The sequence below is a fragment of the Micrasema longulum genome, unplaced genomic scaffold, assembly GCF_059751315.1.
Source record: "Micrasema longulum isolate JH-2025_06_02 unplaced genomic scaffold, ASM5975131v1 h1tg001802l, whole genome shotgun sequence".
Taxonomy (NCBI): Eukaryota; Metazoa; Arthropoda; class Insecta; order Trichoptera; family Brachycentridae; genus Micrasema; species Micrasema longulum.
In genome coordinates this window covers 1,041,280-1,067,148 of record NW_028278976.1, presented here as the reverse complement: position 1 = coordinate 1,067,148, position 25,869 = coordinate 1,041,280, and the positions used below count along the sequence as shown (strand labels likewise).

The 25,869-nt window shown below is 31.9% G+C and overlaps 1 protein-coding gene and 1 long non-coding RNA gene across 3 annotated transcripts in view; one reads left to right on the top strand and one right to left on the bottom strand.

Moving 5' to 3' along the window:
* Asap (ArfGAP domain of ASAP) overlaps positions 1–25,869 on the bottom strand; it is a 143,726-nt gene that overhangs the window by 43,323 nt on the left and 74,534 nt on the right. The window lies entirely within an intron of this gene.
* LOC148273940 (uncharacterized) lies at positions 12,773–25,263 on the top strand. Its single transcript, XR_015824426.1, has 2 exons — positions 12,773–13,164; positions 24,554–25,263. It is a non-coding gene; the product is annotated as an uncharacterized LOC148273940 (long non-coding RNA).

The following is a 25,869-nucleotide window of genomic DNA, read 5'->3' as shown; positions in this document are numbered from 1 at the left end:
ATGTATAAATAACAATACTCTGCCAAGCGGTGCGCATAATCCCTACTCTGATAACGCATGTCTACTTTTGAAACGGATAGATTCCATAAAAGGCCTTGGAGTTACCATTGATAGGAATCGGTTCTGTCACTTGCTTGTATGTTGAGAAATGCGTGTCATCTATTGCTATTCTGCTCTTAGAGACATTCTGAATATTGGCACTCTCAGATTTCTATAAATATTATATTTTAACTTTTTAAACTTGTGCTTTAAGTAAAACAATTTACTTGATCACATGCTACGGATTTATTCGAATGATTTAGAGAACAAGTGGGTTTTAAGTTGAGGAATAGTTGTCTGGGGGGTTTGTGCGACATCCATCATAAAGCCTCTCCACAGAAATTATTTCTAAGGATCATATATTCCGCCCGAGCGTTTGATATTTTTAATCTCTCAAGTACTAAATCATTTTTTCGGAGAGAGGTTTTGAACTGGATTTTTCTCGGGGGAAGGAATTTGAGTTAGAACCTCCTTGAGATTTTAATTATTTGAGTCGGCTGTTTCATGTAAATCAGATGTTTGCCTTTATTTGTTGTTTCTATATTGATGTGCTATGTGTTATTTTTTAACGATGTTCTTGAGTTCTTGCTATGCTATAACATAATATTGTTGTACTACATTATTCTAGCATATTATTCGTTCCAACGCTCCCAACTCCGCACAGTATCATGGAGTTGTCTCAATAAATGTAAATAAATCAATTATTCGTGAATAAATAAACAAATCTACCGCCGCCGCCGTATTAGGGGTTTACTGTAATGCTATTTATGAAGATAATGACCACATCGCGCGTAGCATCGGTGGGGATATATGAACGCGTGATAAAGGTTCCCAGAGGATACAGCAGGCTTAACTTGACCCTTTGTGGGCCAACATTAGGCAGGCGCTATAATGAGCATCTACACAAGAAAACACGGTACTTACAAAGCGGGGTTTTCGGGATTCATAATAAAAATTACTACATAGAGGCAATATTTAAAAATAGAACTCCGATAAAAAAATATATTTAATGTTGGTATTTTTTGTCGAACTTATGTAAATACCCGTTATTATTTTGATTTAATCTTTGTCAATCATTAGATTAACTTCCGTACCGATGGGACATGTTGCGGTCTGGGAAATTTCTTCCTCGCTTCATTCTTTAATCCTAATGGATCGTGATCAAACGTGACGCTACAAAGAATAATCCTGTCCCGTGTGATGAAATAATGTTCATTAAACTGTAACTGTGAAAAACCGTACATAATTTATAAATCATTTTATAAATCATTCGTTAATACAATCGAATTTATTGAATTAGTAGATAATTGATTTGTAGACGGTACCACCTGTTTCATGTACCAATAAGTAAAACATCGTATGTTAAAAATGCTTTTTTTCGTAGGACTTTTTCAATGTACAATACAAAATTTAAAAATATAGATTATACAAACATCACTCTGTCAGATTTAAAATTTACACTAAAAATGTATTATGTAACTTAGTAGACATTAGATTAATAAATATGTACATCTCCCCCCCCCCTCCTTATCCTCTCTTTAAGCATTTTTGTCCTTATCCCGCCCAATTTACAGTAACTTAATGTTCTTAAAATTCATATTTAAAAAATCTTTGATTATTGAGTACATGAAAATAACATTTTTATATGTATAAATTGTATGTATTTATTTGATATGTAATATATATTTTCTTTACTAACTTTGTATACTATGTGGAAATCTGTTATTAGTTCTGAGTTTATACACTATATCTGTTTGTTTACTAAAAATATGTATGTAGAACTGTTGATTTCCCTAATAAAATCAAATAAAATAAAATAATTATTTAAAATTTTAAGTACATTTTTTACAAATAGCGATGTGTCGTAAATATTTGCAAGCATATTGTAATTTACTCTCTTTTTTACAATTGTTAAGGTCAATGCAATATTTACCATGTTTAAGATGTACATATGTGGCTAGTATAGGATTAATTTATTATGTCAGTGGTGATTTGAATTATTTTATGATATATTATATATTACATTTAATGAAAATCAAAATGGAACTATCGTATTTGTACGAATATAACGCGACCAATGTATTTGGAGCAGAATGAAAGGAAAAATTCACTAATATTAACCCCGAATATAATGTGAATGTTTATTTCAGAAAAATATTTCAAGTAAAAAATATCGCATTTTATTCGGGCTAATGCGGTATTTTGTGTGTAATTTAGTTACTCCGCTAACGCAACATGTGAAATCATTCCCATATTAATTTTAAAAAGGTAAAATGGAGATACGTATTTCTAGATACGATTGATTGCCAGGGTCAGGTGGATTGTAGAATAGGAGAGGTTCACCCCACAGTGCACAAAAGATACACATTATGCCGTGACGGGCCGCGTGGCCGTGGGTGGGTAAGAAGCGCACTGCTGTGCGCAAGGTGCACACCTGCCCACACTCACAATTTATTATTTATTTAGTAGATATTTCAACACAAACGGAGAAACCTCTTTGGTAATGGAATTTAGAAGTCTAGGCAATAACAAGGTTTGTATTTTATTTGATATTTCATAGCCTTTGATTATTTAAAAAAAAATATTTATTTTATCAACAAATACGGCAAAATTGCCTTTTACAAAACTTGTAACATGAGCATATTTGGTAAAGTTCAGTAAAAGTTTAAAACAATTTAAAAATAAATGTAAAAGTCAAATGAAATAAAAAAATATTTTAGAGGATTAATATAACAAGAAAATCATAAAGTTACTGTGTCATATAATAATTATACTAAAGGTTTAACTACCATATTTATTATAACCATAGATCACCTGTTATTATTAACTAAAACAATCGAATTTTATCTAATTAAAAAAAAAATCGAGAGGATAATTTCAAAAATATATGTAGATATGTTTTGTCTCATTACCAACTACAGTGAAGTAACATGCAAATCCAGATATTTATTGTTTGTTTATTATGACAAAAGTTGTAATTTATTGTATTAAAGAAAGAAATATGTTATAAAAATAAAATATAGGCGGCCTCCGCGGTGTAATGGCTAAGACGCTTGACTTACGCACGGAAGGTTCCAGGTTCGATTCTCGGTGAGAACGCAAAAACTAAATGTGATATTTCTCAAGCCTGAGTGTTCTGTGTTGTAATTCACCACTTATTGGGCCTCCTGGCCCGCTGTGGTGAAGAAAGGTATCAACAGAAGTTACTTCAAGGTATTAACAGAAAATAATTTTTGTTGAAATCTATCACGATACATAATATAATATGCGTAAAAACATCATTATAAAACATGGTATTAAACCTGTAATTTTAGTATTAAAATCGAGCACTAATTTGAGTCTACTATTTTAAAAATCATTTGTCAGTCTACCAATAATAATCATATTACGCTAAACAATCATTTCCTATTATAACTATTTCTCAATAACCCTTGACTTGTGTAAGCTAATGCTAAATAATATATTATATTTTGTTTTCAAAAAAAGTTTCCAAGATTCGTCAATTTTCATTTTAATTGTGTATAACTATAAATCTTTATATCTGATAATCTTATTAATTGTAACTGTCTCAGAATGAGTTTGCTAGCTCATGGATATGCAATTGTGTTGTACATTTATCGTATTTTTAAATTTAAAAAAAAAAACAAAATACAAAAATCGGTCAATTTTTTTCTTAAATTGTAATAAATAAATTATTTAACTCACTTCTCGTAAAAAAAAAAGAATGGGACAAATCTGATACAATGAAAAGCTCCGAGGTAAAAGTATATAAATTATTGAACTTAAAAAAAAGGCAGAAATTTATTTATGAACCATCCTAAAAAACAAAAAAATCCAACTTACTCGTATTCAGTTGAATACGGTACAAACATCAACATTTATTATTTTCGCTCTCAATTTGTTATTTTCAATAAAAAAATAATAAAACAAGAATATTTTTTAAACAATTTCCTATGGATATTTTTACTGAGCTAATGTACTTAATTAGTTTCCGGAAGGACTTTTATGAAAACGGGAAAGTCATTACGTCACGCGTCCCGGGTGGGCAGGGGTGGGGGAAGGCCACCTGAAGTGACAGGAGACGAGGCTTGACAGGAGATTGCGGGTGACAGCCGCTGTTATAAATTCATTCAACGTGTACCTAGTACCTAGTTGTATTTATTGCGTAAGTTTTCTCTTCCAAGAAATTATTTAAATTATGTATAAAACAATCATTAGTGTAATGAAAAGAATACAACATCACCGATGAACTGAGGGTACATTGTTTTACGGGCGGATTAGATACTATTGTTTTATTTAGCGATGAAAGCTGAAAACCGAAAGGTTGATACTGAACATCAAATAAGTATTTACATATTCGATTCAAAATCATTACATAAACTAAATTAACATATTTATATATTTTCCTAATGCCTATTTATGTATATTATAGTAATAATATGTAGGCGGAATAGAAAAACGTTGTTACTGTGTCAATTAAAAACATTTCAATGGGAGTCTTTTTGCGAGGACTAAATGGCATTGTCAGCGTCGTTTTACAGCTAAGACGATAAACATGTTGCACAAATAATTATGTATTTTTTATTTTGACAAATGCAATAGGGATATATCACAAACTACGAATACCGATAAAAATATACGAAATGGATTTAGAATAATTAATTATATTTCCAAAATCAATATAGATGTTGTGGAGAAATGTTTTTATATATAACTTTAAAAAAGAAATTATAAAAAAATATGTCACTAGAAAAACGCGACATGTTTGGCATTGATAATTGCGACGTCAAGATTCGTGACGATGCTCTATAAAAAAACAAACGGTTAGGAACAAACTTGAAAATTAATATGAATCGTGACGTTTAAGGGGCGTGACCAATGCAACCACCGTTTTTGCGGGAATTTAAAAAAAATATTTTTTATGCTACTAATAAGTAGCAAAAAAAAAATTTTTTACTCGACAGTATATCATAGACCCTAATACTTTAAAAATGTTTTAAAAAAGTGATATTTCTATATTGTAAGATAAGCAACTGACGCGATCGTTGGCGCTGGTAATCCATCAAATCCTCCCCATGCTGATGCACTTTGCGAAGTAAGAAAATGTGTGGAAATACGTCGGCGTCGTGGTGAACCCTGCTGTGAGATGTATGTAACTTTCTAAACGGCATTTCAGGTTTCCTTATAAGTTCAGCATTGTATCTGCTGTACGAGTCTCTCAATCTTTACCGCCCGCTGCCGGAGTGTCTTCGAATGGTCATTATTACTACTCGGGGACTAAACTTACGCAACGCACCGTACGAAATTATATTCAGCGAATTAAGCCGATCAATAAAAAAACTTTTCTCTTAAAACTTCAATAAGAAAGCTGAAAAAAAAAACATTTTAATTCTGTGCTAAACATAATGTAACGTCTAAACCTGTATACTTAAGGAATTTTAATTAGGCTTAAGAGATAATTTATATTGAAAATAATCACGTTTGTTTTCAAATAAAATGAAGTGCAAACTCATCCAATATTATTAATGATACAAAGCAAAAAATATATCCATGGTTGAAATTTTTACTCGAAATCATTTGCGTCGCTTTAATTATTCGGGACCGGGATTTCTGCTCATATGTAAACATTTTAAGGACAGTAATACGAATATTTTATACCAGAGAAATGGAAGGATTCATTTTAAAGGGAACTCCGACCAGTTAAAGTGCTTAATAATTCAATTCAGTTTTCGGAACAGCTCGCAATGGATTACGCATCCTTGTTCAGTTGAGTTCAGTAGGGCTCGCTTCTGTCCAGACTGTTTTATTCCACTTTATCTTTGCCCGGTTGAATTAAAATGATTCTCGTTGAAAATTCACGGCTAACTTGAAAATTGATTTATAGAACTTGGAAACATTTTAGTCAGTGGGTATTTCGTCCATGAAATAAATTAAACCTAAGCTTAAACGTTGAGTGGGAAGGAATGCTACTAGATAATTACACATAGCATAGGTATATCCTGTTGAATCGATGCTATTTCCAAAGTGCATAAACGAATTATGAGGTAGATTTAAAAAAATATTTGCGAGATTTATAAAACGAGTGGCGCAATATTATTTATCGATCACCTTTTAGGATAGATTTTAAGTTAAAATTTGATTTAAAAAAAAAGTGAAATTATAACAAAACAAATTTAGATTCAGTGGTAAAAATAGTTATTCACCAAAGCAATTGCAACAAAACTAACTGCGATCTACCATGTTCAATACTTGATACAACAGATAAAATTGGTGTATACATAGACCAAAACTTAAAATGGAAAGACCATATTAGTGAACTAGTTAAACGTATTAGAAAAAGTATTTATATATTTATTAAATTAAGGAATATTTTAAAAATAGCTTATTACTCAATTGTACAATCTTTGTTACAATATGGTATAATTGGATGGTGTGGTGCAAATGTCAATATATTAAACCCTCTTAAAATAGTACAAAGATTAATTATTAAAATAATTTTTAAAAAACCCTCAACATTCAATACGGAAATTCTATATCAATTATTTAAAGTTCATACAGTAGATACTAATTATTAATAGTTTATAAAATAAATTCCATTATAAAAATTTATAAAGAAGAAAAAATAAAAGAATTTGGGATGAATAAGTCACTCAGATACCAAAATAATATTAAAATCCCTCAATTCCACACAAGTCATGGTCAAAATAGCTTTGTCTTTAAAGGTGTCAAAAATTACAATAATCTCCCCAATAAACTAAAAACTATTAAAACTAATATAAATAAATTCAAAGTAAATCTAAAGACTTTTTTTGAAAAAGTGTAAAAACTGCATTCAAATTTAATTAGTATGAACGTGTTATAATTTTTTGCTTTTCTTTATATATCCTATAAGTTTTTTTTTTCATGTACTGTAATCTTCAAAATTATATCAATTCTAATTAATAAAATAGCTAACTTATAATAGTGTTAGTCACTCTCTAAGCACAAGAGTCAGTCTCTTTTTTTGAAGAGTTACAGTTATAACATTTACTAGATTTATATAAGTAGATTTGTATAGAATAAAAAAAACATGTACCATTTGTGAAATTTATTAAAAAAAAAAAAAAAAAAAACGAAGAAATTAGCAATACGATAAAGCTATCACGGAACCCAGCTACCACACCCACTTGGCGCAATCAAAGCCACTACAAAAAGTAATATTGAATTTCCTATCATTTATATAGCTGATAAACACCAATAATCAACTTGTACTCGCTGATAAAAAAATTCATCCTAAGTATATTAAATTTAATAAATTATTTATTTATTTGTTTAGATTTAAATTTACATATGAACTTAAATTTACTAACTAGTATAACAATACTATTCATTGATAATTAAACTTAATACACCCAAATTAAATATATCTAAAAAACTAAATAATAAATACATTTATTAATTATCGCTATACCTAATGCGCAAATAGCATTTCGCTCGAAAAGTGGAGATGCTTCCAGCTTCCAGGGAAAGTCTCAGGAGACTTTCTGGCAACTCGTCAAACATTTAAAACCTTTAAATAAAAAGTTGTTTTGAGTTCCAGTCAGTCTCAGCCTAGGAAGCCTGAAATCACATCCACTTCTCGTTCCAAAACTGTGGAAATCTTTATTATATTGTATGCTTTTCATCGTGTATAATACGCTTTTATGAATGTATATTTGAAACACAGATTTTTTTAAATAGTTTTATTTCGTGACTTCCATCATAGTAATAGTGCATTTTCATCTAATTTTATTAGAAACTAGCGGACCTGTCAGACGTTGTCCTGCCCAAACGTTGCGCATTGGCTTGCCTGCTATTAGCTTGGAAAAAGATTTTTAATTGATAAGTAGTTACCTAGGTACTTGTTAGTGATTAAATTCCAAAAATGAAAATTGTTAATAAATATTGAATTTAAGTAGGTACTTGTTTATGGCTGAATTCCAAAACGTAAAATAAATATTTTTTTTCAAATATGGCATTCTTTTTGCAAACGTCAAACTCCGATCTTCTCACCAACATAGGGGTGTACTTATCTAGGAATACGATTCTTAAAAACGTATTGAATTTAATATTATTTTAGTGTTACCAAAAATCCAGTAAAAAGAAATAAAAAAGGTAGAAATTTTGACGAATTTAAAGAAAGAATCTGATTGAGATCCACAAAAAACAAATGCTGTTTGTAAACATTAAAAAACAAACTTTTTTACACACAAAAAAACAACATCATTCCAATTTTTTGGTAAATGCATTATCCTCAAATGCAACCTTGGTAGATCTACGAATAACATATTTATGCTCCTTACTTCTCTTTTACGTATTAGATTGAAGATTTTAATATCTACGAACACGCACAGCGCAAAGATCTATATTTCTCTGAAAACCGCACGTAAATCGGTTAGGCCGTTTAGGAGGAATTCAGTGACATCACACGTACAGAGGAATTATATATATATATATATATATATATATAAAGATTTGTTAAATTGTATTTATTGTGAATGGTGAGGTACCACACCTAATTCTTCAGGAAACTTATTTCAACATTGTTAAATATTACGTAATATTCTATAATATTTTAAGTATTTAAGTTAATTTCAATACACACTGCGGAGGCGGTTTACGAAATCAAACTCAAGAATATAACGATTAATTATTTTAACTCGAACACGAAAGACTTCCGACTGAATTCTTGAAATAAACAATTCATTAATAATTTGTTAAATCAAGGAACGCACATAAACAAATGTAGTAAATTTATCAATAGTTAAGAGCCAACATACATTACCCAACAATTTAGACTACACATAAAATTAAAAGTGGTTCAATAGCTAACGATTTAGAAATAAAGAATAACGTCATAAAAATGAAACGTTTTATGACCCTGTGATAATTATTTAAAAAAATAATACGTTTTAAATCGTAAAAATATTACAACATATTGTTTAATAATACTATTTATTTAATCTGTAAAAAAATACATTATTTTGATAAGATACGGCGATGAATAGACGAGACAGTTTTTTTTTCAACATACTACTTATGCCTTTTTTAAGTTTTTGTAACATCTCACCATTATTTTTATATTTGAAAGAATAAATTCGATTTATCTCGAGGTTAATATTTTGTTTTTTATGAAACAAAATGGCTCGATGGAAATAATTTATTAAGAATTTCGAATCATTAACCGTCGATTAATGAGTTGCTGTTTTGTCTCTGTATCTCAAAGGACGGTAAAGCTTCTTCTAACGATGCTAGCGCGTGCAACGCATACAATATTTTGTGCGAAGCCGGACGGACGCATTTATATGCAAAGTTCTCAGCTACTGAATCCGATACAATCGAGATAATACTGCGTTGTCACTTGTCACCACCTCCCGTCTCCGGCAGTCTCTACCACACAACTACGCAGTACTCGGACTGTCTCTGTCCTGTGTCCTGTCTCCTGTCCACATCCTGCTGCTGGTTCTGCTATTCCTGAGTCTCCGCGTACAAATGACTTACACAGTCTGTTCTTACAATCAATACACCTCCATAGAGCGTCAAAACATCAACCAGACAAGCATATTTATTTACAAGTGATCATAATGAATTCTTGCAGACTAGAGAGTGTTCTCTTTTCAATATTATAAAAAAATAATATTCGTATATAATGTTTAGTTTTATGTAACAGAAAAAGTGTTGTTATACACCGCAAGACAAATAAATTTACGAGTTCTCAAAAAAAACTAAAATTGACATATAATGAATTATTCTTGATATTTAATTAGTTTTTTTTATATTGTTTGACATATGTGATGACTACTCGTTATTTCAAGGTTAAAATAAAAAATCTTACTCATGAATTGTACTTAGAAATTGCCATTATATATCAGGTATCAGATTACCCGAACCTTAGAGACCCATAACGGTTTATTTATGGTCGAGTGTTTGTGATGGAATAATAAAAGACATGTTATTTTTTAATTCATATTTAAGAAGTAGGTTCTTATCGCTTTATTTTAAATTAAAGTATTTTACATTTAAACATATTTATAACATTTAAAAATATTTAGTACTTAGTGAATTCACCTTTATTTTTTATAACATGTAAAATTTTATTATTTAGAGAAGCGTAAAGCGAATCTAAAATTTCTGATGTTATTTCTTCTTCCCAAACTTGAATTAAGTTTTTTTTTAATTCCTCAATGTTTTTTGATTTTTTTTTCCCGACTTTTTTTTTCATAATCGCCCATAAATTTTCTATCGGGTTCAAATCAGGGCTATTCCCGGGCCACGTCAACGATTTTAAGCCAATTTTCTCCTTGAATTCATTGATCTATAAAAAAACAATAAATTATTTATCATGTGGTCACAAAATGCATTTAAAAATATATATATTTGTACTCACAGTGCGGGCTCTATGGCACGGCGCAGAATCGTCCTGAAAAATTGGGTCCGCGGTATACTGCGTAATGTCCTTGATTGTTGGAATAATATGTTTTTTTAACACTTTTTTGTACTGAATGGCATTCATCGTACCCTGTACAAAATTTAGAGGTCCTAAACCGTATGCTGTCATGCACCCCCAAATCATCACGTAGGGTGAATGTTTAACGGTTCGAGTGACGCACGACGGATGATATCTTTCCCCACGTTTTCGTCGAACTATCTTTCTGCCGTCTGGACCAAAAAGGTTGAATTTTGATTCATCAGAGAAAACAACATTTTGCCAATCCTCCAAGGTCCAATTCTGGTGCTCTTTCGCCCAATCCAGTCTAGCCTTCTTCATTTTGTCCGTGAGTAATGGTTTCTTTGCGGGACTCCGTGCTTGGAAACCATGCTCCAACAGCCGCCTGGACACTGTTTTTACTGAAAATGTTGATGTGCTGGTAGACTGCACCTCTGCGTGTATTTCAGGTGCCGTTAAAAATCGATCGCGCATAACAATTTTTTTTATTAAGCGATCATCTCGGGCAGATGTCACGCGCCCCCGTCCGCTTCCTTTTTTCCGTTCTATGGATCCAGTTTCTTGGATATTTTTAAATAAAAACCTCACTGCACCTTCTGAATACCCAACTCGACGAGATATTTCACAATTAGATATGTTTTCTTGCGACAATGTGATTATTTTGGATTTTATCGCAATCGACATTTGCTTTGCACTTTCCATGATTGTTGTGTTATGTTCACTCAAACGCGGGTAAAACGAGACTGTTGAGACATTTTAAAATGTAAATATTGTAGAAAGGTGACACATAGTGTCCTTAATTTATTAAACAAAAGAAAGAGGTATCGATAAAGGATTTCTTAGAAAAAGGGTTCAGTAAAGTCAAGGGGCGCGGTAGCAGGTAAACTCGTAATTTTTTTTGTCTTGCGGTGTATATAATTTATGTGGGTAGTAATAATTTATTTAAACTAGCCAATTACAAGCCATAAGCCCGTATCTAAATGCCTGGCTTTGATATTATTTTCTCAAATAAAGTTTTTTCCGTATTTTCGTAATACCTACATCAAATATATTGTAAGGTGTCATCGGCACGGGTTGCCCTAGCGAGGACATGTTTTATATGAAAAGTTGTATTCATTATGTTTGGACCGACTCCTCTATATTGCCCTAAATTTATATCTACCTACCCGTCCTTCCCGTTCTCCTAGCGCAGCTCCACTTAACAATAATAACGCGTGTAGTGTCTGTAAAAAACACATTAGATTAATACCTACCAAACTAAAATTTAACAACTATCAACAACCAGCTCGACATTCACCCAAACCGCCAGCTCCAAACACAAGCTGTGCCAACGTCACGAGACCGCCAGCTTCTCCACCAAGGCTGGTATTCCGAACTCATTTACAGCGCGATATAACGCGTGTTTAGTACGTAAAAACGCGCTGTACCGCGCTAAAATTGCATTCGGAATACCAGCCCAGGTTCCAGCACCACGTCATGCCTCAACACAACAGCAGATCAGTGGAGTTGCACAGACTTTCCCCTTCAACAATACAGTCCACTCTAAATTTTACTCCTCCTTCGTTTTCTTTTTTATCGATTGGCTAGAATGAATTAAATTCGACAGGAGCGCATAAATTGGAAGAAGTTTAGGAACGTGCAGTGAGTGACGAGGGCGGGCACGAGTAGGTCAAGGGCGGCCGGGAGGGGCGCGGCCGCGGCCCAGGGCGAGCGTGGGTACTTGCGCCCAGCTTGCGAATTCCCATCGAGAAAAATAATATCGTGGATGAATAATTATACATTGATTAATATTATATCAAAATATGATTTAGAACTCGTCACAGCAGAGTTTAATTAAGATCGCAAGTCATACCAATAATGATTTTAATGTAATGTTCTCTTTTTTTTTCAACGTTCGGATGCTTAGTAAAATGTATTTTATAAATATACGTAACGAGGTCTATTAATTATAGAAAAAAATAAAATCGATAAATACAGTAAAACTCCGACTGTTTGGATTAATGAGTGCCAGACGTTATTCGTAAAACTGAATTTACAATCAATTTAAGGCAATGTTTTGAAAGAAAGGGTAACTAATATCACTTTTTTATTGCTTTTGTAACAATACAGCGAAGTGGAATAATATTAAAAACTTTCTTAAACATGTCCAGCAAAGTTAATTGCTAACATCGCTGGCCGCCAGCGCCCTTTTTTTTATTATAACATCTTTTTTTTTCTTGTTTTATTCCCTGATAACAATCCGGATATTTGGTAATGAGAGTTCAGTGGTTTTTTTTTTCATTTTTTATATATCGTATTATCAGCACTACGATTTATAAAAGTTTTGTATTTCTGAAATAACTCCACGTGTGACGTCAAAGGTTGTCTTCAGCTTATTCTCGATCAGTTATGTCCATTGGTCCATTCACGGAAAACAAACCGGAAATCTTCCATAACTGTCTCATCATTGGTTGATTCATATGAACCAGTGACGTCGTTCGAAGTAGTTCGTTTTTATCAAAATGTTTTTTATAATTTTTTTCGTACATTTTAGGAAACTTTGCTGTACAATTTAATGGTCCAATTTTTACAGCGCGCAAGAAAACATTCATTGTATCCAATTTCCTGTAGGGCTGAAGTTCCTCATTGTTCGGGTAAACAGATTTCTGCAATGTTCCATTGTCCAGTCCAGAAACAATGAAATATTGCAGAGTAGAACTACTTAAAAATCTATATTTCACGTCCACTCTGCTAGGAATCGAACCTGGGATCTCAAAAATAGTAGGCGAACTCGCCAACCACTACACCACGAGGCTGTCATATCTCCCGCTTGATTTGATTCCACTTTTTCATGATTTTTATTTGAGAGCAGCCATGGAGTCTAAAACACTCGTTCAGGGTTCTGGTTCCAATTTACACACAGAACTGTATTCTTCATTCGCCTGGACACAGACATAAGATGTAATATTACATTGGTAAATATAATATTGCACCTTCCTATCTTAATAAAGTGTAGCGATGAAAACAACAAGTGCAGTCGAGTGTGAGCGTTTTAATTAATTGGCGTAAAGCGCAATAATTATGCAGACACGCAGTCAAAGGTAAAAGTAAACTAATTATTGTTAATCTATTAATTTACATGGCCATACCTGGGTGGTAAGTTCATGGTGCATTCAATATTCCGCAGCGTTTGCAGACTTTTGTCTGTTTAAGATATGTAAACACAAAAAAAATATGTGGTTAGTGTAGCAATCTAAAGCTATTTGTTAGCATAATTCTCCTTCGCCGTAATCGCGTCTTTCAATCATATGTACTTCCGCGCATCGGTACATCGTACATTGGATAACGCGCGATTTTTTTGGACAAAATATCATATATCATAACTTGACTATGGTTTCCATACTATTTTTAAATTAATGTATTATTTTATTTACTTTAATGTAACAAAATACATTTTTATGAAGTTTACATTTGGGGGTAGATACTATTTGCAAACCCGGCAAAATCCATATTTCTTTATTTTGAGCAAATCGCAATAAACTGATTCAATACTTAACTTCAACTTTTTTAAACTTCAATTTTTTATTATAATGTTAATAAAATAAATAAATAAATAAATACTTTGCACAAAAGCAGTGGTGACATAAGCATGATTATGTCAAGAAACAGTGGTGAAATAATAAATTTAAATTAAACATTCTAACTTCACAATACTCAAGTAAAGGTTGCTATGTTTGCAACAAACCCGACAATTTAAAAGTCAAGTTATTACAAATAAAGCCGTATTTTTAACTGAAAATTTTATAATTATTGTAAAAAATTGTATTCTGAATAAGTTTCAATTAATATCTCACTTTTTTTAGATTTTGGATTTTGCCGGGTTTGCAAGTAGTACCCTCATTTCAGCTCTTTATGTAAAAACCCATTTTGAGCAAAAAAAGTCTTAAATTGGACGATGTTTATCTAATAATAATTTTAAAATGCCAATTATGGCTTAAATTTTCATAATTTTCTGCTTAATAATTTTTTTTTTTTTCAGAAAGGTTTATAAGTCAGTAGGTATTTTTATTTAACACACTATTTTATTTATTTCGAATACAAACATATGTACCTACAGGTTAAATGATGATAAATAAAAATGTATAAATAGTAAGGCCTGCCAACCAATAATATGAATTCACTTAATTATACTACAATAAAGTGACGACGCCGACGGTTCAAACTATATAAAGAATACATAAACAATATATTAAAATAAAATAAATATGGACAAAACAAGGAGATAGTGGGAAGGAAAAGAAGGAAATCGATGAGGAATGGTAAAAGATGAATGAAGGGAAGTAGGAGTGGAAAAATGCATTTGATTTAATGATTAAGAGCAAGAAAAGAGACAAAACGTCTATTCTCCGTTATTCTGAATCCAGCGTATTAGTTATCTTCTGTACCTAGTATATGGAGTGTTGAATATATCATGACTTTTAAAATTCTTGTTAAATGCTTCACATATTATACGAGGGATGGTAGAGTATTTCCGATAATTAGTGTTAATATTACGAATATAGAAAATATCAGACAGTCGAGTTGGTCTGGAGGGGACACGGTAAGCAAGTAGATGACTATATTATACGTAAATGAAATCTTCCACTAACTGCTCGGATAAGTCCACAATCTTCTTTGTCCAATAACTTCTGCGGCAAGCGGTTGAAGATTTTTGGTTCATTTCTTTTTTTTTTCTATCGTCCAACAATTTAAAGGAATAGGTTATAGTCCAATCTGCAATAGAACGTGACTCAAACAACCACATTGCAGTGACAATAATTGGTCACATTTGTGGCCATTGAAGCGATTCACCGATTGCTGCGATTATCGCGAATGGCCAGTCACTGTTGGGACTTGGGGATTGGGGCGTGCAGTGAATACGAGCGAGAATAAGGAATAAACTCTGCCAATGGACAAGATGGGACAAGATCCGGCTGTTAATTTTTATATGTAATTCATTGTTTTTATAAATGTAAATAATATTATTAAGTCAGTATAAATATAATCTTCACCAACAAGCTACAAAAAGTGGCTTGGTGGGATTTTAGTTTTAGTAAAAATATAACAAGTGAATTTTTTTTAAAATTGTAAAAATGTATAATTATGCTATTAAATCAAAAACGGGAAGTCAATACGGGGTAAGAGGTATGGGGCAGATAGAAATGGATCTTCATTTTTTCTGTGAGAATATTCTTTACTGTAAAGTAATGGGTACCTATTTGTTATTATCTAACTTTTAAAAATATATTTTATATGGGAGATGCATTATTTTTTACCTTGCTTATAATATACAAGGTTTATATTTCAAAAGAGGATTTTTCTGCAATTATATTACTAAAAATTTATCTAAACTGTTGGGATCAGGAAGGATATACTAAAGTGGGCCAATCAGGAACTTCTCAGCATTTGCAATAGCAAACATTGCCGGGTTCAGCTAGTACATAATAAAATTACTAAATTTAGGTAGATTTAGCAAGATATGCTTTAAATCCAGTAATAGACAGATATGCTTACCTACTTCCGACTAGATGATTGAATATCGGAAACCAGTTTGGTCGGAATAGAAAGTTTTCATCTACCACGTGTAAGCAACAGCAATAATTCACGCGACCGCGACCTAAGCGAGACCACGCGCGGCGCGTGACTTACTAACGCCATTTATTCGTATCATCAACAGCACCTCGGGCAATATTCTTCCTGCATCGTCGTTGGAATACTGATTACTCACCCGGCTCTGGCAAGAACCGGAGCCAAGGCATACTTCCCTATCAGGTTCACAAACAAATTATCTACCGGTTCTATATTATTCCAGGCATTCAGGGGCTATTTTCTAGTTGAAATTCCATCTTTTATCGGGAAAAGTCAATAAAGCTGAAAAGGTCATGCATGATCGCACGGCAGCAACATTCATTATTGATTATATTATCATAATCCATATTGCATCCTACACACTACCTACTCATGTTTTATCGTGAAAGCTACAATTTAATGGAGATTAACAGAAGTTTTGCATTACGGGGGTAAAAAAACAATAATGTATGTAATCATTTTACTTAATTTTATTTTATTTTATTGAAATAAACGGCACTTAGTGCCTTTTACATATTAGTTACAAATACAATTAAATATACATACATATAAGCATAAGTAATACAGAGCATTTAAAACAATATTATTAATTGACAAATTAAGAAAGTCTAAAAAAGATAAACTATATAAAATAATAAAATATTACCAGTTATAGAATTATTGATAAAAAAAAAGATAATTTGGTATTAGAAATACTTTGAACCAGTTAAAAAAAAAAACTAAAAAAACAATTTTGAATAACATTAAAATAAAATTTAAAATATATGTATAATTATTTAAAACTAACACTTGGGTAAATAGTATATATTAATGTATAAAAATATATAATGATGTAAAAAAATGATGAAGAGAAATATTTGTACTTGTAAATTAATTCAAGAAAAGAGACAAAAAAATAAAAACACTAATCAAGAAGTTTAAAATAATTCTTAACAATAGTAACAAATAGTTACCTAGAACTATTACCAATGAAATAAAGAAGAGCCGTTCTAAATGTACTAAATTTCATGTGAAATGAGTCACCGACGTCCTAGTACTCATTGCGTAGAGAGTGAAGTCTATTGATGACTGCATTTTTACCATATGATGTCGAAGTTAATTGATTCACCAAAAAGAAACTATTAAAAATGTAACAGGTTTCATAATATTGACATAAGACATTAATGAAATTAGGTCATCCGAAGACCATATATAGCTTGACATCATCCCAGAGAAAATAACCATTCGTATCGAGAGGCAGCGAACGCAACACAGCACATAAAATCAAGATAGCCGAATACTGATCACATCCTATTCTCTACAGCTACACATTTCAATAAGGTGGCATCTACTTGGCCCAATTCAAGCGCAGACAAAGAGAGGAAGTAGGTCAGGCTGAGGCTACATAGAGAAGGTTCCAGTAGTAGTGCACTACTACTGGGAGCAGAGCATCTACCCGGGCCCTGTAGGAAGGGGTACGAAACCTTTTACAACATTTACAAAATTATCTACGAGTATTATATTATGCATTACGTGTTTGTCTAAATAGATAATAATATTGTAGTCCACATTCCGGCAAACCATAAATTAGATACATTGATTATTTATTCAGATCATTATTTTTCGGCAAACTAAAATATATTTTTGAAAATAAAGAAATCCCTATATGCTTGAAACGACAAGTATATGAATCGTGCATACTACCGGTGACAATACACGGACTAGAAACCATGTCTGTAACACAAAAAAGTAGCCAGAAATTAAAATGCACGCAACGATCCATGGAAAGACAGATGCTCGGTGTATGTCTAAGAGATAGAATAAGAAATTAAGAAATAAGGCGCCGAACCGGAGTCGTGGATATCATGAATCGTGCAGCGAAATTGTGGGCAAACAAAAGAAGTGTTGGTAGGCCACAGAAAAGATGGGTCGACGACATTGCCTCTACTGCCGGTAAAACGTGGATGATAAAAGCGGTCGATAGGAAGGAATGGAGACTTTGGAAGAAGCCTTTATCCAGCAGTGGAGAGAATAAGGCTGAAGAAGAAGAAGATTACCTCAGAGTAACAATTCGCTCTCGCTTAAAGATAAGTTATTTTACACTTATTTGTTTATAAATTTGTATAAACCACTATAATTTTTTTTATTACGCTTCGACCGGTTTCGAAGTTGTAACCTTATCGTCATGAATTTAAATAACTTATAATTATACGCGTTGCTATTTATATAATAAAATATTGTATGAAAGAGACAGAAAATTGAAAGAAAGAGAGAGAAAGATGATAAAATAAATCATAACGGGAATAGTTTTAAAAGAGGACTCGAAGTTAAATTAAATTGATTATTTATTATTTAAAGTTTTCGATTAAAGGCTTTACTAATTTCTAATCGTTCTAAATTATCTAAACGACAACCATTTTTATTGACATGCAAAATTTCTATATATAAGTTTCTATAATTCGATAAGTTATTTTAGCTCAATTGCATAAAACAAAATCGTTCAAACAAATTTTCGGTTTAGTTTTTGGTTTGACAACAAATATGTAACTGACGGTTTCAGTTTGCGCTTGCAATTCTCCACCCAAGTACCAACGGTCTGTTGTATTGCTGTAAACTGTATCTAACTTCGTGGTTGGAAATTATTGAATAATTTTTGTCAGTATGGGCGAATCTATTAGCCAGTGTTGTATTATTACTCTAAGATCATTACCATACACATAATATACGTGTACGTACAAACTGGTAAAACACACGCAATAATTTAAATAATCTATAAAAATCGAGTACCTAGTTTTCTTGTTTCGTATAATTTAAAGAACACTTCCAACTCTAATCAGCGCCTAATGTGCAAAAAGCACTACATCGCTATATCAATTGCAACGTATCTTAATTATTTGTTACATGAGATCAAACATACGGCTATGAAATATTTCGGTAAAAAAAAACACCTATGTACAAATATTGAATGTGAACCTCCAGAATAAAACTCATTACATCATGAATGGGAGACGAACGCGCTTTGCGCCACGACGCGTACCACTCAACAACCGCGGGGTAAAAATAGCTTTCATAATTTGATATTTTGAAGTTATTAGAAATACAATTTGAACGAAGATAAAGTCAACAATGTTTTGAGTCTGTCCAAATGCTTGCAGACTGGCTGAAGAATTGAGGAAATGTGGATGTTCAAACATATGAAGAATGGTGAATGTTACACCGTGTGTAAAGTGGCCACTTAAATCAGCCAATGACAGGTCATAAGCCTTGTAAATTGCCTAGACTTCCTTCTCAAAAATGTTTTCCCTCTCTGTTGCAACAAGTTTAAGTATGAATAACTCCCTAGGGAGGAAATGCAGCCAGTCTGCAAGCACTTGGACATACTCAAAACATTGTTGAATTAACTACTTGGTAAAAGAACAGACTAAATCATGATCTTAATAGTGTATCACTGTGGCTAAAAATTAATAAATTAAAATTAAATGTTAACAAAACTAAATATATGAATATAGGAAACAAAAGAATAGAAATTACACCATCAATTGTAATAGAAAATGAAAAACTTAATGAAGTCACTGAAATTAAATATTTAGGTGTAATGTTGGATTCAAAACTTACATTTCACCAAAACGCTAAGATGGTAATAAATAAGATTGCAAAAAAAATATCAATTTTGGGAAGGATCAGAAGATTTATTGATAAGGACTCCTGCAAAACTATTTACAGAGCAATTATTGAACCACACGTTAACTACTGTAGTAGCATTTTATTTTTATCAAACAAAGAAAACATAGATAAACTAACTGTATTACAAAATAAAGCCTTTAGAATCATTTTGAAAAAAAACAGATATACGAGGGTAAAGTCGATGGTAAATGAAATGAAATTATTAACATATAAACAAAGAATATTATACAATACAATGATATTTGTTCATAAAATTATAAACTCTAATAAAAAAACAGAATTTTGGAAAAAAATTGATCGGAACCAGCATGAACACAATCACAATACTAGAGAAAAGAACAAAATTAGACTTCCATTTAGGAAAAAGGCAAAGTCACAAAATTCAATTTTATTTAAAGCAATTAAAAAGTATTACGAAATGGAAAGAAATATTTATGAAGAAAAAAACATATCAAAATTTAAAATAATGGTCAAGACATATGTGATAAACAATTTATAAATGAAATATATTTGCAATGTTATTATTAGAACACACATAACAATATGTATGATATGAGTGCCCTACTTTAAGATTTAAATAAAAAAAAATAAAAAAGAAGTGTAAAAATTTAAAAATTTAAAAATTGTTATAGGCGTTATCTAGTAGGTAAATTGGTTAAGCCGGGTGAATCTGACCCACATGATTAGGGTTTTAGCTCTTTTACTTCACAAAAGTCAACAGATGGAAGAGTTGAGGAAATTTGGATGTTAACATGGGCAGAATGGTGAACGCTACACGGCGTGTAAAGTGGCCACTTGAACCAGCCTTTGACAGGTCATAAGCCCCATAAACCTAGACTTCCATATTCCCTTCTCAAAGATGTTTTCTCTCTATGTTGCAACAAATTTAGAAGATAAATTTAGCTATAGATGTAACCCGAAAGGTTGCCGGCGCCCTCTCGCCTCGCAGGGCGCAGGGCGGAGGGCGTAGGCGCAAGTCCACTCAGCTCACGGTGGCGGTGGGCATTGGGTATAGCGGCGATGCCGTTAGCTGACCGGATCCGTCGGAGGTCGGCCCTTGGAGGAGCGCTATTTCACATCCACACAAAGACAGCACCGTGTTTCTATTAATGGCAGCGTTGTAAGTCTTCTCCGACTGGAGAGTAATCATAAAAGCTTTGACCTTTGTAGATGCGCAACAATTTCAAGAACTCGTTAGACCACTATTGTGTACCGTGAATATCAATGCCGGATTCCGAATATCCACAGTCGACTTGATTAGCGGCGGATTTTAAAAACAAAAAACAGGAAAAGAAACCAATGCGTTCCATCACCAGCTCGCAACTGTTACCTAAAGAAACCAATGCATTCCATCACCAGCTCGCAACTGTTACCTAAAGCATGGATATGATAATCATTTTTATAGATAACTTTTCTTTTCTTGATTTTATTTATAAGTACAAAATATTTCTCTTTCTCAATATCAGTATGTATTTTATGTATATTTACACTAGTTACCTGAGAAGTAGTTTTAAATAATAAAACATATAATTACTTTTTTTATCGTTTAGTGTTATTCAAAATTGTTTTAATTATATATTACATTCATAGTTTTTATTTTCCAGGTTCAAAATATTTCTATGACCAAATATTTTCTTCTTTATCAATGTTTTTATAACTAATTATATAATTTTTAAACTGTGTACCTTTTTTTACTTCTTTATTTGTAAATAACTGTTTAGTATTTATTTGTTTTAAATACCATATCCTACTTATAATTCCATTTACATGTATGTATTTTATTGTAAATGTAACTAATATGTAAATCACACTAAGTGCCGTTTATTTCAATAAAATAAAATAAAATATGAGACTTCATCTTATTTTGGAAATACCATAGATACACGTACTCGTCCATGCGCTTTGTAGCTGCAGGACGATTGGTAATCTTGCTTCAATATGTAAATGTTATCAACAATAAATTTTGAAAATGGGGTCTAGAATTTCAACATTCCATGTACTCAGTAGCTGCGAGACTTATTATAATCTAACTCCTATATTTAAAAATGAGTTTTTTTATGTATTTATTTTAATATCATTTAAACACTTTACATCATTGTCAAATTAAAACAAAATGTAAACGAGGGCTAGATTGCTTACCGCCCATGCGCTCTGTAGCTGCAAGACGTGCTGTAACCTAGCTCCTATATGTTAAAATTGAAATATATTATAATTGGAAAGAAGGAACTAGAATCCCAATCGTCTAAGCGCTCTGTAGCTGCAAGACGTGCAGGAATACTATTTATTGTACAGCGCCCTTGAGGTGATTTTCACAAAAATGGCGCTATATGAATTATCCAACTATGTATATATATACAATTTTTACGATAAAGACTGATTGATTAAAAATGAAATAGGTACTCAAGGGGAATAAGGGTTGTTTTAAGTACTTTATGGCAAATTTTATGTATGAAGTAAAATCTCAGAACGCATTTAATTTAGGCAGTATGATCCAGCATTTAAAAATGAAGTACCTACTCAACTTTATTTAAAAAAAAAAGAGATCTGACTTTGGTCTTGTTACACGTGTAAGTACATAAGTATAAGAATTAAGGCCTTAGTCGGGTATTTAATATTTTGAAATTGTTTTTTCTGAACATGGAAATATCTAAATAGGTGCGAAGGTTTTCACGGTCATTGTTATCAATATGATTCTTTTTTGGGTGATACCGTGGGTGTTAGATTTGTTCCGACGTTTCGACTACCATTGCAGGAGCCATCTTATCAAACGTCGGAACAAATCCAACACACACAGTATCACCCAAAAAATAAACATATGGAAATATCTATTCGTAAACAAGGGTCACGCGGGAACTTTAGAAAATGGCAAAAGTTAAATAAGATACGGCGTCTGAACTTTGCTCGAAAGCGTAATGAACAAAGTTTAAAATTAAATATAACACCGCAGTTCAGGCGCCATAGTTCAAACTCCGGGTCACCTGAAGTAGGGCCTGGCATGTGATAAGTTCAAACTTGAAGCTCAAATGACATTCAAAGGGCAACTTTGCTAACTAAATGTTCAATTAATAGGCTATTATCGTTACATTACTATCGCCAGATTAAATACATTGAAAGAATAAATGCCATTTATGTTTTAATTGTAATATGAAAGAAATAAATAACTTTTTACATAAGGGTTGACATGGAAAAAAATTAGGTGTAGTAGAACTCGTGAAATCACTTTTATTTGATCTCAATTTAATTTAACTGTACACAGATGCAATACAACTGCATCTTTAAATCATTATCCATATGTTGAAAAAAAAAAAACTTTAATAATCTTCCACAAATCAATACCAAATATTAAAACATTTAAATATAAATTTAAAAAAAACACATGAAACCCACCCTAGCCTGCGCTCCATACAGTAGAAAATTGTGTATATTTTAGAATGCAATATCTAATTTTAAGGAATCTGTTTTAGATAGTAAAAATAAGATGTAAATAAAATATCTGTAAATAAAATAAGATGTAAATAAAATATCTGTTTAAAAAATAAGATGTAAAAAGATGTAAAAATAAGTATAAGATGTAAAAATAAGATGTAAATAAATATCTGTATAAATTTATTTTTAAAAAATCTGTGTATAGATACTAAATATATATACTGTATGCGTAAAAATAAATGTAAAACGAACTCCCTCTCTAATCATAAGTTTTTACTCTATTAGAGAGGTAGAACCGTTATTATTAATTATGTATTAACCATTTTGTAATTTTTTTCTTATTTTGTCAAGATTTTTTTCAATAAATAAAAAAACATTTTACTCCCTCCTCCACTAGTCTTCATAGCATAGAGTAGATATTTAGTCAATTTTTATTTCTTGAAAATATATATATATATATATAAATATGTATACATATTTTAATGAAAATACTATAATATCCCTACAATATGTTCATATACCATTGATTTTTTAAAATTAAACGGTTTGGAAAAAATTTCCTTCGGGCAAAATGCCCGCCCTTATGCAAATGTATTATATATTAAGTGTTGAAATGAATAAATAAATAAATAAATGAACAAACACTTAACATTAATTTATTACAAAAATTTCTAAGGTATGGGAAAATAATAACTTATTATACATTCCAATTCAACAAATCGTATTAAGTACTGATACAGGATCGCTTAAAAAATTCCAGCAATGTTATTTGAAGTTTCGCAGTAATGGGCAGAAATATAAACAAGGCAAGGTCATTGCGGAAAACGCGAGCTTACGGGAAAATTATCGGAAATAACGGTAAACTGAAAGTAAATGCGAAATTTAAATGCCGCTTTACGTTTATCTTTACAGATCGCTGTTAATCAGCAGCCGAGTGGTGGCGTGCGACACACGGCACACGGCGCGGGCGGCGCGGCACCCGCCACCGGCGACTCGGAGTGTAGAGGTCAACAGATGGAAGGAGAGCGACCGGAGAGGCGCGTGCCGGAGAAAAGTTATGTGCCACATGCCACAAGTCATTTACGAATTCTACGTTTTACATTGTGAAAAGGTCAAATTAATATTGATTTCGCATTTAAATTTATTTCAACAGAGAGGAAAAACATTTCTGAGAAGGTAATATGGAAGTCTGGGCATTTACAGAGATTATGACCTGTCATTGGCTGATTTACGTGGCTACTTTACACACTATGTAACATTCACCATTCAACATCCACATTTCCTCAACTCTTCCATCTGTTGACTTTTGTGAAGTAAAAGAACTAAAACCTGATTCAGGTGCTATGCATCTAGAAAAAAAAATTCCTACAATCTTAATTTATTTTAGTATCAAATCAAGGTTTGGTTATACTTTGTGGGGAAAAACACTTGCGTTCTTATGACTTACTCAAATATTTTAATTTAAGGGACCATTTTCAACGAGCTGTAAATAACTCACTATTAGAAACTAGGAACCGAGTTGTGGTAGACGGGGTATGAACCTCGGAACTTTGATCCGAGAATCCGCGATAGCAAACGTATGTAATAAATGCAGGTAACGCGATGGATAATTTTTTCATTAACACCGAGAGCGATACATTCAGTAACTTTTACTTTCTGTCAAAACAAGATGACGCTATTCCGAGAATTAAGCGTGTAAAAATGTACTTCACTAATGAAGACACAAAAGAATAAGAACACCATGCTCAGCGCTCAAATTGAGAGTACCTAACGCATAAATAACTTCTCAGGTGAAACAATGGAGACTATAAGAAACGCTAACTACATTACTCGTGTGTTGCAAACAATCGCCCACGTGTTACTCGCCTATTACTGCGTAGACTACCGAGTACTGAGCACTGACTACGTAATCAGACAAATGAGAGTGAATACCTACCTCAATTATTGTTACTCATTGTTCATCGCTTAGTGCGAAGTGTGTAGTTTTTAGTATTTACCAGAGCCGGAAATTATTAAATAAGGTGTTAAGAGTTTTTTCGTAAATTGCATTCCTTCAGTATTCCTTTTTACTGACGTACTCGTATAGTAAATAGACATGTCGTTCCTACACTAGCTACATCTTAGATTGATTTATTTATTTAAAATTACACTAGTTGACATATTCATGGCTTATTAAGGCTTTTTATGATGTGCTCGTGTTAAGCCATAATAATATAACAAGAATATAAAATACATACCGAAATAAATTAAATTATAATTACATGTATTGCGTTAGAATAACAATCCAGAAAAATAAAGCATAAAAAATTAAGAATAAAACAATAAATAATAATAACTGCGAAGGTTTTCACGCTTGCTGTCATTAATATGTTTCTTTTTTGGGTGATACCGTGTGTGTTGGATTTGTTTCGACGTTTCGGCTACCATTACAGGAGTCATCTTCAGTTTTTGACTCATTTAACCCTGAGTTTAAACTAGTCGGTAGTGACCAGTGAATATATAATACACGTTGTGACAATAAAATGTGGCTCATAAAATAAAGTAATTTTATTTATACCTTTAAAATATAACAATGAACTACAGTTAGTGATACAAACATAAAAAAAAAAAAAACTTTTTTCTAGACAGATACAGTTTTTTGTGGTGAAATTCTGAATCGTCTCTACCTC